The following is a 10768-nucleotide window of genomic DNA, read 5'->3' as shown; positions in this document are numbered from 1 at the left end:
TTAGTAAATGCAGGAGAAGACTTCATTTGGTATCTTTGTAATCGGCCAGTTCCTTGGACGAGGTTTCTATTTCATTCAATCTTCAGTTCAGATTTTTCAGTTAGACAATCATTTCTACTGCATATAATCACTGTTTTTCTCCTACCTCCCAATATTTGAAAAGCTCCCCCTCCCATTTCTGGCTTGTTTACAAATGCACAACTTCAGCGTTTTAACCCTCTTTTCCTTTTCTTGTCTAATTGCATTCACCAGACTTTCCAGCTGGCCTCCTGGTCTTGCTCCCAACTTTGATGCAAACGCTGGTCTTACTAAAAAGCATAATGCAGGAAGCAGGATGCCCTGAGAGAGGTGTTCGCTTTCCCATTAAGGAAAAATCTGAAGGGAGAGCTTGTGAAGAGCGTATCAGAAAAGCCTAGGCTGCTGTGTGCGCCGGCAAGGGGCTCCCGGGCCCCCTCCGCGCGGCCCACGCTCTGCTCTGCCCCGGGGGCCGAAGTTTCTCCCTGCGTTTCCGCTTGAACAGCATCCAGCTGCCTCGCCTTTAAAATGCCAGGACGGCCGCCGCTCCGCTCAGAGCCCCCACTCGGCGGCTGGCCGGGTCTCGCCCGCGCCGCCGGGGCGCTGACTCAGCCGCAGCCCGCCCAGCCCTGCCTGGGCAGCGCCCCCCGCGCCCCGCGCCCCGCGCCACCGGCCAGCACGCGCCGCAGAGAGCGCACCGGGCTGCCTCTCCAGGTAAGCACTGCGGGCGCATCCCGGGTCCCTGCGGGGCCGGGGCGCAGCGCGGTCGGGGGACCGCGGCGTCGCGCGGGGCGCGGGGGGAAGAGGGGTGGTCCCCGGCCGCGGAGCCAGCCGGCCGGCCGCGCGCAGGGGATCTGCTGGAGGAGATCCGCCACCTCGGGGAGACCCGCACGGCCACCCGGGGCCGGGACCCCTTCCGGCGGCACGGCGCCCTGGGTGCGCCCGGATGGACAGGGGAGGCCGGACCGGCGCCGGCAGGTAGCAGCAGCTCGGGGCGGCCGGGGTGGGAGCCGCGCCGGCTCTGCGTTGCAGCAGTCCGTGTTCGGCTGCGGGGCTCGGGTCTCTAAAGCCTGGAAGAGCGCTGGGCTGTGTTCCAAGCACCGTCACTCCCTCGAGCTGTACCCTCTCCCTTGGGGTCCTCGGCGCCTCTCCAAGGAGGGGTTTAGGGAGTCTGAGTTGAAACTGAATCAAAGTTGGAAATTTGTTCTCCTTAAGTTCATTGCTTAAAATTCAGCCCCTTCCTGTGGCTGACAGTAACCTGGAACAGATCCTTCTCAGTGTAGCTGATGAAGGTCACATTAGATGTAACTTTCCGGGGAAAGTTCTGTTGGCGACAGCCTGTCTAAAATGCCAAGGCTCGCTCTGATTTTGTCCTCATCTGCAGCCTCATACAGCGTTTCAGATATCTTTTTTCCCACGTCGCTGTAAAAGTGGAGAATGTGTCTGGGTGATCTGAAGGGGTGGGAGGCAGAACGCATTAAGGAACTGAATTTTATAATCGTCTCTTGGCCCATAAGGAAGGTTCTAGAAAGGAAAACCTGTCAGGAAAGACCACGGTGATCCACCTTCTCACTAGATGCTCAGTAAGGTCATCGTGTGGCTTTGGATCCAGAAATGAAGTCCCAGGCAGGGTCTCCAGTCTGTTTTCATGTTAGTCCACTTCTGCACCAACTTACAGCGTCTTCTTCATCACCATGGGGGTTTACCTGAGCCTCCCCAGAATCCAGTCAGAAAATCAGTGTCTAGGATGCAATCTTACTCCTTTCCATAAAGTGTGGATCCAGTTAATTAGGGGTTCGATGCCTTGAGTCTCCTGTCCTTTCCCTCTGTCTCCTTAATCCACCACTTGAAATGAACTGTAATGACCTGATCTGTGGTCTCTGCAAAGCTGCACAGTGGATTTAGGACATCAGAAAGTCCAACATCCAAGGCCTTTGATGTGATTTACAAACTGGATTTGGATTACAGCTACATTTACAGGGACTGCTCAACCTAAGACATGTAATAGCTCTGAGGACACATGAGAAGAAGGAAAATTGTCAAGTGCAAACTTACCCTGGAAATCTATTCTGGAAGCTATGACTTCACACTTATCCGAAAGAGATATTGTGAGTAAGCTGTCAGTTGATGCTGTATAATCTTTAATATATTCTTATTCCAAGTGATTAATTTCCCAGTCACTTTTTTTTAGTTGTTTTTAATATTTCTGAACGCCATTCAAGTAACTAATGCCTGAAGTATCATGTATCTCTGTACCCAAATATGTTTGGGAATTTACTGCAAATTTCCAGCCATTAGATCGTTAAGATATACATTTTAGATAGACAAGGTTATGGTAAAAGAAAGGGTTTTAAAAGCAGTACAAACCTGAGTTAGCCTGAAAAGAAATGTTCTATTAACTGCTTGAAAGTTGTGATTTAGAGGACTGTCTGTCACTCTGGTGTATTTTCCTACAGGGTTAATGAAAAAGGCAGCCATTCCAAATATAATGCCCTGCTTGTTATTCTTTCTCCAACAGATATTTACACTACCAGGCCACACCATCGCAGCACAGACTCAAAAGCTGCAGTCTAAGGTGGTTTGTGTAGTGTCATTTAGATTCGACAGTATTTCTACGATGTAAGTAGAAAATGAAATGGTATCAAGGAAAAATGTCCCTAAATTATCCTGTCCGGCCACAATACAGAGAACAGTGTTTATAAAATTGGCAAGGTTCCAAGACTCTGAGGCTAATGCTATAATAAGTCCTGATGTGGAGAAAGACCGGAAAGGTTCTGAATTTTGGCATTAGAGGCTCTGGAATTGGTCCATGTCAGTGAATTTTTTAGATAACTGAAGTTCATATTAAAACATCAAACGTGGCAACATTTTCAACTATTTGACTTCTTTTGGAAGGAAATATTCCTCAAGTGTGTTCTGTGCTTCTTATGATCAAAAAGCTTGATCGTTCTTGATGACTGGGGAGCTGTCCTGTGAAAATCAATTATCTTGTGTCCGTGCGGGAGAAGGAGCCCGGAGGTCTGTGTCTGATAGATCAGCATTTAGTCCCTGCTCGATGACCTTAATTTCATCGAGATGCCTTTTTGAGCTTCTGTTCTCACGTTCATAAAATCCCAGGAGAAGCCATACCTGAAAGTCAATTCCATTTGCTGGGCACTTACTGTATGCTAAGCATTTTCTACCTGATGTCATTTAATTCCCAGAGTAATGATTATCATTCCCATTTTCCTGATGAGGAAACTTAAGATCAGAGAAGCAACTTGAATTACTCAAGGTTAATTCAGGGTAGGAGAGCTGTTCTTCCAAACAGAGATCATTTGATTTTGAAACCTATATTCTTCTCACCTATAGTATGAAGTTGCTAAAAGGAAATCACTCCTGATGTAGAGTCAGCACTCACACACACACACACACACACACACACTCTCTCTCTCTCTCTCTCTCTCTCTATATATATATATATATATAGTTGCACTTAACTCCGATGACCAGTTCCACATTGTGACGGTGTAGTTAAATGAGGTCATTCACGTTTGAGCCTGGGAAGTGGTCCCTCTGTAACTGGACTCTGCTACAGTCAATTATTACTCCAGGGAATCGTGACTCCTTCTGAGACTCTTTCCCAGTTTCAGACTTAGGAAGCTATTGCCTTCTTTGCTGGGTTGTTGTGGAGATCATATTTGGTGATATATATGAAAGAGCCTAATGCATAGTGTGTGCTCAGTCACTCATTCGTGTCCGACTCTCGACTCTGGCGAGCCCATGGACTGTAGCCCGCCAGGCTCCTCTGTCCATGGGATTTCCCAGGCAAGAATACTGGAGTGCATTGCCATTTCCTCCTCCAGGGGATCTTCTCAACCCAGGGATCAAACCTGGGTCTCTCACATCTCCTGCATCGGCAGGCAGATTCTTAACTACTGCACCAGCTGGGAAGCTATGCATCTGCTGCATTGCAGGGAGGTTCTTTTACCACTGAGCCATCAGGGAAGCTCCTCTAACACATAGTAGGTGTTCACAAGGGAAGTCCTTGTGGACCTCCCCTTCCAGAGTCTGCTTCTAGCTTCACCAGGGACTTCAGTGCTCCATGGATTTCCTCTGTGTGTTCTCTTTCAAAAAGGTTTTTTTTTTTTTTTTTCCTCTCTCATTTTTTGGCCTCACTGTACAGCATGTGGGATCTAAGTTCCCCAACCAGGAATGGAACCCACATCCCCTGCAGTGGAAGCATAGAGTCCTAACCACTTGACCACCAGGGAAGTCTCTCCTCTGTGTGTTCTTGAACACATGCCCCTATGCTGGCCATTCCTGAAGGTGGTCCCTCCAGGAATGAGGATGCCTCAAGTCCTCCAGATGGAGCCCCCTTGGAAAACTTTATTTCAAGGGGAACATAGAGGGACAGTATTCTAGCTGGGAAGAGGTTAGGGTGGGATCCCTGATCCCAGCATCCCCAGCCTGCCGCAGCCATCTAAGAGGCCCCTCTTGTAGCATAGCAGGGGCTCCCTGCCAAACAAGCGTCCTTCGTGTGCATGCAGCCTGCCCTCTCTAGTCATGTCCTGCCTGCCTGTTGATCTAGGGACAGAAGAGGGAATGTGCCCCTATGTCTCAGTAAACAACTGGCCTCAAGGCACACATTTCATGTTCAGTATGTATTCTTGCCTGGGACATCCCCTGGACAGAGGAGCCTGGTGGGCTACAGTCCCTGGAGTTGCAAAGAGTTGGACACGACTGAGCAACTAAACCATCGCCACCATTAATTTATACTCCGTTCTGGGAATTTTTAAATATTTTTAAATTCTTTTGGTATTTTTATGCCTTAAGTATTTTTTATTAAAGCTTTCTTTAAAATATTTATTTTTGGGTGTGTTGGGTCTTAGTTGGCTCAGTAGTGTGGCTTGCAGGCGTCACTGGCCCCTGGCATGTGAGATCCTAGTTCCCTGACCTGGGATTTAACCCATGTCCCCTACATTGAAAGGTGAAATCATAACCACTGGACCACCAGGGAAGTACCTAGTTTAAAGTGTTTTTAAGTACTTTATCCTACTACATAATGCAACTTTGTGTTACTATAAAGCAAGACAGCCCACCACCAACACCACTCTAGGAAGAGGTAACCTGCTCTGGGCCACAGTCTAGCAACCTCTGTGGAGTGCATCCCCCAGGGAGGGAAGCCAGGCTCCAGAAGGGTTTGGACCCTTCCTCTAAAAGGTCTGACTCCTAATGCCTCAGCTCATAGAACCCCGCAGACTCCAGAACAACATTTCGTCCTCAACCTTGGGACAGCGTGACACAAAGAAACCCTGAGGTTCCCCTGCAGACTGAGCAAGATCCAAGAAGCAGTCACTCCTGCAGTCCACGTCCGTGGCAGACACAGGGGTTGAAATATGATGCTCTTTCCACAAACATGAACATGGACATGAATTTTCATGCTCAGGTGGCCGTAACAGGTTGGCCAGAGGTGACATCTATTTGTCATCCAACAGTTGGCATTGACAGCCAACAGGTGTCCTGGAAGTGCATGGTCTTCATCATCACAGCCAGCTCTCTTTGGCTACACTGACTTTCTCCTTGGCTCAGGTTGAGCTCCTTATGTTCTAGAAGCTGCAGATAGATTGGACACATCCGTCATGCCTCCTCTGCTTGCCTGGAGCAGACATTGCTGATCAATCATGACATCCTTTCCCACGCAACCAGAATGAGGCCTCAAAATCCTCAACAACTGCCTGGAGTTGGCTCATAAAATGGTATTTCACTGGGCACTGTAGACTAGTAAAAGACCCTAAGGAGCTTTAAGACACAGCAGTAAGATGACGGGGCTTCCCAGGTGGCGCAGTGGTAAAGAACCTGCCTGCCAGTGCAGGAGATGTAAGAGACACAGGGTTCAATCACTGGGTTGGGAAGATCCCCTGGAGGAGGGATGGCTACCCAGTCCAGTATTCTTGCCTGGAGAATCCCGTGAACAGAGGAGCCAGTGGGCTACAGTCCATGGGGTCTCGTGAGCTGGATGTGACTGAGCACACATACACAAAACAAGATGTGTACATATAACAGATGTGTACAAATAACAGATGTGTACAAATAACAGTCCCTTCGCTGTTCCTTAGGCCCCTCCTATAAGCCCTGGGGACAGTGACAAAAATCTATCCCTTCGCAGCTCAACATGTCCCTAGAATTGCTAAGACGGAAGTGCCAGCTCTAGGAGGTAGCCTATCAATCCTACGGATCCGGTGTTGCCGGTGGGCCTTGGGGAGGTCACCTGTGCTCACCTTGGGCTGCCTGCATTGAATCAGTTGTTGCTTGTGCAACCAGGACACCTGTGTTAATTTCCTAGGGTGTCATGATCAAGTACCACAGGCTGGGGGTGGGACTTAAACAAGAACTTATTTTCTCTCAAGGCTGGATGTGAGAAGCCTGGGATACAGGTGTCAATAGGGCTGGATTCTTCTGAGGCATCTCTCCTTGGCTTGAAGACAGCTGCCTTCTCCCTGGGTCTTCATTTCGTCTTCCCTCTGTGTCTGTGTCCTAATCTCCTCTTCTTATAAGGACCCCTTTTGTGTGTGTGTGTGTGTGTGCACGCTTAGTTGTGTCCGACTCTTTGCAGCCCCATATGCTGTAGCCCACCAGGCTCCTCTCTCCGTGGGATTTCCCAGGCAAGAATACTGGAGTGGGTTGCCATTTCCCACTTCAAGGGATCTTCCTGACTCAGGGATCAAACCCTCATCTCCTACACTGAGGCAGATTCTTAAGCACTGAGCCACCTGGGAAGCCTTGTAAAGACCCCAGTCATATTGAATTAGGGTCCACTCATATGGCTTCCTTTTACCTTTGTTACCTCTTGAAAGGCCCACATCTCCAAATAGAGTCACATTCTGAAGTTCTGGGAGTTAAGGTCTTGAATCTATGAATTGAGGGGAGCAGGGGGCACAGTTAAGTTCATAACAATATCTGAGGGAATGATGGTTGAGCTTGACCCATTTGTGAGGGTGTGGTCCAGGCTGGCACAGCAGTGAGGCCCCGTACAGAGGACCAGCCTCTGTGCCAAGCCCCAGGAGGGCATGGGTGGACCTGAATCCAGACCTCCATCAAACACAACATTTGCTCAGCTTCCAAGACAGCCCTCCTGGGAATTCCCTGGTGATCCAGTGGTTAAGAATCCACACTTCCAGGGCAGGGGTGTCAGTTTGATCTCTGGTTGGGGAACTAAGATCCTGCATGCCTCACAGCATGGCCAAAAAAATAAAAATATTCTTTCCAAGACAGCCCCCCTGTTGGAAATAGTCTGCTCCTTGTATTGTTTTTAAAGATAGATTTGATATATTTTTAAAAGATTTATTTATTTATATTTAGCTCTTCTGGGTCTTTATTGCTGCGTGGGGGCTTTCTCCAATTGCAGAGATTGGGGGTTACTCTTCGTTGTGGTGCTCGGGCTTCTTATTGGAATGGTTTCTCTGGTTGTGGAGCACAGGCTCTAGGCAGGCGGGCTTAGTTGCTCTAAGGCCTGTGGGATCTTCCTGGACCAGAAATTAAACGTGTGTCTCCTGCATTGGGAGGCTGAGTCTTCACCACTTGACCACCAGGGAAGCCCTCCTCTCTCTTATTAACTTACGCTCAGGAGTGGTGCTCCTGTCCAGTGGACCAGTGGACCGGCCACATGGACATTCTGGACTCAACTCCCTGGAGGAGACCTGGATTCCATCCGTATCAACCACAAGGCAGAATTGTTTGCTGATGATCAAAGCATGTGTCTCCCGTCCCTGGGCCCCAGTTAAAACATTAAAATATTCATCTCAGTGTCTGTAAAAGAATGGAGAAATGTGGGTACCTTTAGCAAGCTCAGCTTCGAAAATCCTGCCTCTCCGTGGTGGCCACATCTCCAAGCGAGCAAGAACATTATCACTAATCGATCTACATGCTCAGTGGATTCTGATTCTCCTAAAACCTGTCTTCTTGTTCAGCAGTTTCTCTGATTTCTGAGACTGCTCCTTAGAAAGTATTGCAGGTTGCCATTTCCTCCTCCAAGGGAACTTCCAGACCCAGATATCGAACCTGTGTCTCCTGTGACTCCTTCACTACAGGCAGATTTTTTACCACCTGAGCCATGATTTAAACCATGGACCCTCACCAAGCCCCAGCTCATTCTGTCTGGACAGAAGCACAAATGTCCTCTCTCCTTCTAGACCCAGAGAGACACGTTCACTCCCACAATGGACATCACTCAAGGCATCTTATGATTTCCTGCTTTCCACTAAAGTCATGACATAACCGATTGTCAGCACTGCCTGCAGCCAAAGCTTTGCTGTCCAGGCTGATGTGGCTTCAATCTCCTCTGCCCCAGCCCTGGAAAAATCACAGAAGGACAAACAGTGGAGGCCGTGTCTGGAAAGAAGTCTGTGCTTCTAGGTCTTAAATGACTGTGTCTTTGACCGTTACTTCTTTATCACCAAAGTCCTATTGCAATCTATTGCTCCCATATCAATCTGTGTGTGTGTGCAGGCACGCTCAGTCATGTCTGACTTTTTGCAACCCCGTGGACTGTAGCCCACCAGGCTCCTCTGTCCATGGGATTCTCCAGGCAAGAATACTAGAGTGGGTTGCCATGCTCTCCTCCAGGGCTTCCTCCCAGCCCAGGGGTTGAACCTGAGTCTCTTGTGTCTCCTGCACTGACAGGTGGGTTCTTTACCACTAGTGCCACCTGGGAAGCCCTCATAATCCTTATTTTTCCTGAATTAGAGATCCCTTAAGATCCTGCATGTCCTCTTCAGAGAGGCAGGTCTGGCTATGCCTTACCTGGGGAGCAGACAGCTACAAGCCCAGCCTCTCGTAGTCAACCCTCCCTTTGTCAGGCTGCCCCTCCCTGTGGTTCGGTTTACTGGGACTAAAAAGAGGAGGGACTTTCCTGGTGGTTCAGTGGTTGGGACTCCACGCTCCCATTGCAGGGGGCTGCAGGTTTAATGGGCTTCCCTGGTGGCTCAGTTGGTAAAGAATCCATCTGTAATGCGGGAGACCTGAGTTCGATCCCTGGGTTGGGAAGATCACCTGGAGTAGGAAATAGGAACGCATTTCAGTATTCTTGCCTGGAGAATCCCCATGTACAGAGGAGCCTGGCAGCTTATAGTCCTTGGGGTCACAAAGAGTTGGATATGACTGAGAGACTTAGCACAGCAGGTTCAATCCCTGGCCAGGCAACTCAGATCCCACATGCTGCGTGGCCAAAAAATAAAAATAAATAAAATAAGAATAATTAAATACTTTTTAAAGAAATACTTAGAAAAAGAATAATAAAAAGATGGCTGTAGGGTCTATTGATTTTGACACATCATTCACCAGTGTGTCCCCTACCGTCCTGAGCTTGGGTCTTTTCACATAAATTCTCAGGCCTCATCTGTTCACTTGACTCTGGCTTGCTGGTCTCAGAGAAGAGAAGGCATTAGTAGGGTATGAGAAGATTGCTTTGTGTTCTGCAGAGAACAAGGACTCTAAACAGAGAAAGGTAATTAATAATTAATGATCTGGACTTATCTTCTCATTTCCCACACCCTTCATGACTGGGATGTGAAATTCAACCAGGTGCTGAGTGGCAGTCCCTGCATGGATGTGGGGACCCAGAAGATGGACAGTGTGCAGCAATGCACTCCCTCAAAGCGGGGCTCCTCCCGCGACCCAGGTGGTCCGGAGTATCAGGCTCTTCCAGCACCTGTGGTTCTCCACCAGGAGGGAGCCAGTAACACACACTTGTGCAAAGATGCTCTCCTGTGTTCCTGCTCTATGTAAGCTGGCAGCTCTGAGAGATGGGGCTCACCCACCCCATTCTTGTGAGGAAGCACAGAGACCCACCCAGGCCCCCTCACTGGTCACTAGTCAGCAGAGCCCAATTTGAGACAACCATGTCTACATCCCGTCCTATCTCATCTCATGGGTTCCCAGTTGGGAGGCATTCTTTACCCCAGGGGGGCAGGAGAGAGATGCTTTTGCAACTGGAATTTTGCAGGAAAGGAAGGAAAAGAGGTAATGACACTAAGGAGTCTGGATTCTCTTTTTTATTAATTTTTAAGTCTCAGCTGCAGCATGAGGGCTCTCTGATCTTTCTTGTGGCGTGCAGGATCTTTTTGTGGTTGTCATTGCAGGATATGGGATCTAGTTCCCTGACAAGGAATTGAGCCTGGGTCCCCTGCATTGGGAGTGCAGAGACTTAGCCACTGGACCTCCAGGGAAGTCCTGAGTCTAGATTCTCTTAATATGTCACTGCCTACCTGGGCCTAGAGAATATCCCTGGCCCCTTGTCCAAAGTATTTACTGCAGCTCTTGGGCATTGACCTGTGAAGACTCTGCCATTGCAGGGTCCCACCCAGCCCACTCCTCTTCACTCACCCATCCAGTGGCCACCCATGCCATCTCTTCTAGGCCTTCGGAGACATGGCCCAGAGAACAAGCCAAGGTGGCAGTGAACCAAGGGAGTTCTGTGGGTGGTGAAGTGTCTGCTACCCATCGGGTTGCTGGGACAAATATCAACAGCCTCAGATATGCAGATGATGCCACTTTAACGGCAGAAAGCAAAGAGGATCTAAAGAGCCTCTTGATGAGGGTGAGTGAGGAGAGTGAAAAAGCCAGCATAAAGCTCAATGTTTGAAAAAAAACACTAAGATCATGAATTCTCATCCAATCCCATCACTTCATTGAAAATAGAAGGGTAAAAGGTGGAAGCCGTGACAGATTTTCTCTTCTTGGCCTCTAAAATCACTGTGAATGGTGACTGCAGCCG

General features: G+C 48.8%; 1 protein-coding gene across 2 annotated transcripts in view; it reads left to right on the top strand.

Annotated features, from left to right (window-relative positions):
* Positions 1-592: 592 nt before the first annotated feature.
* Positions 593-10768, top strand: part of CTXND1 (cortexin domain containing 1) — a 48397-nt gene continuing 38221 nt past the window's right edge. For both annotated transcript variants that reach the window (XM_069558997.1, XM_069559001.1), the window contains exon 1: positions 593-729. The gene's annotated coding sequence lies outside the window, so the exon portion shown is untranslated. The remainder of the gene's footprint in view (positions 730-10768) is intronic.

This window comes from Ovis canadensis, chromosome 18 (assembly GCF_042477335.2).
Source record: "Ovis canadensis isolate MfBH-ARS-UI-01 breed Bighorn chromosome 18, ARS-UI_OviCan_v2, whole genome shotgun sequence".
NCBI lineage: Eukaryota > Metazoa > Chordata > Mammalia > Artiodactyla > Bovidae > Ovis > Ovis canadensis.
Note: the sequence above shows the minus strand (reverse complement) of the source record. Positions and strands in the feature narration are given on the sequence as shown.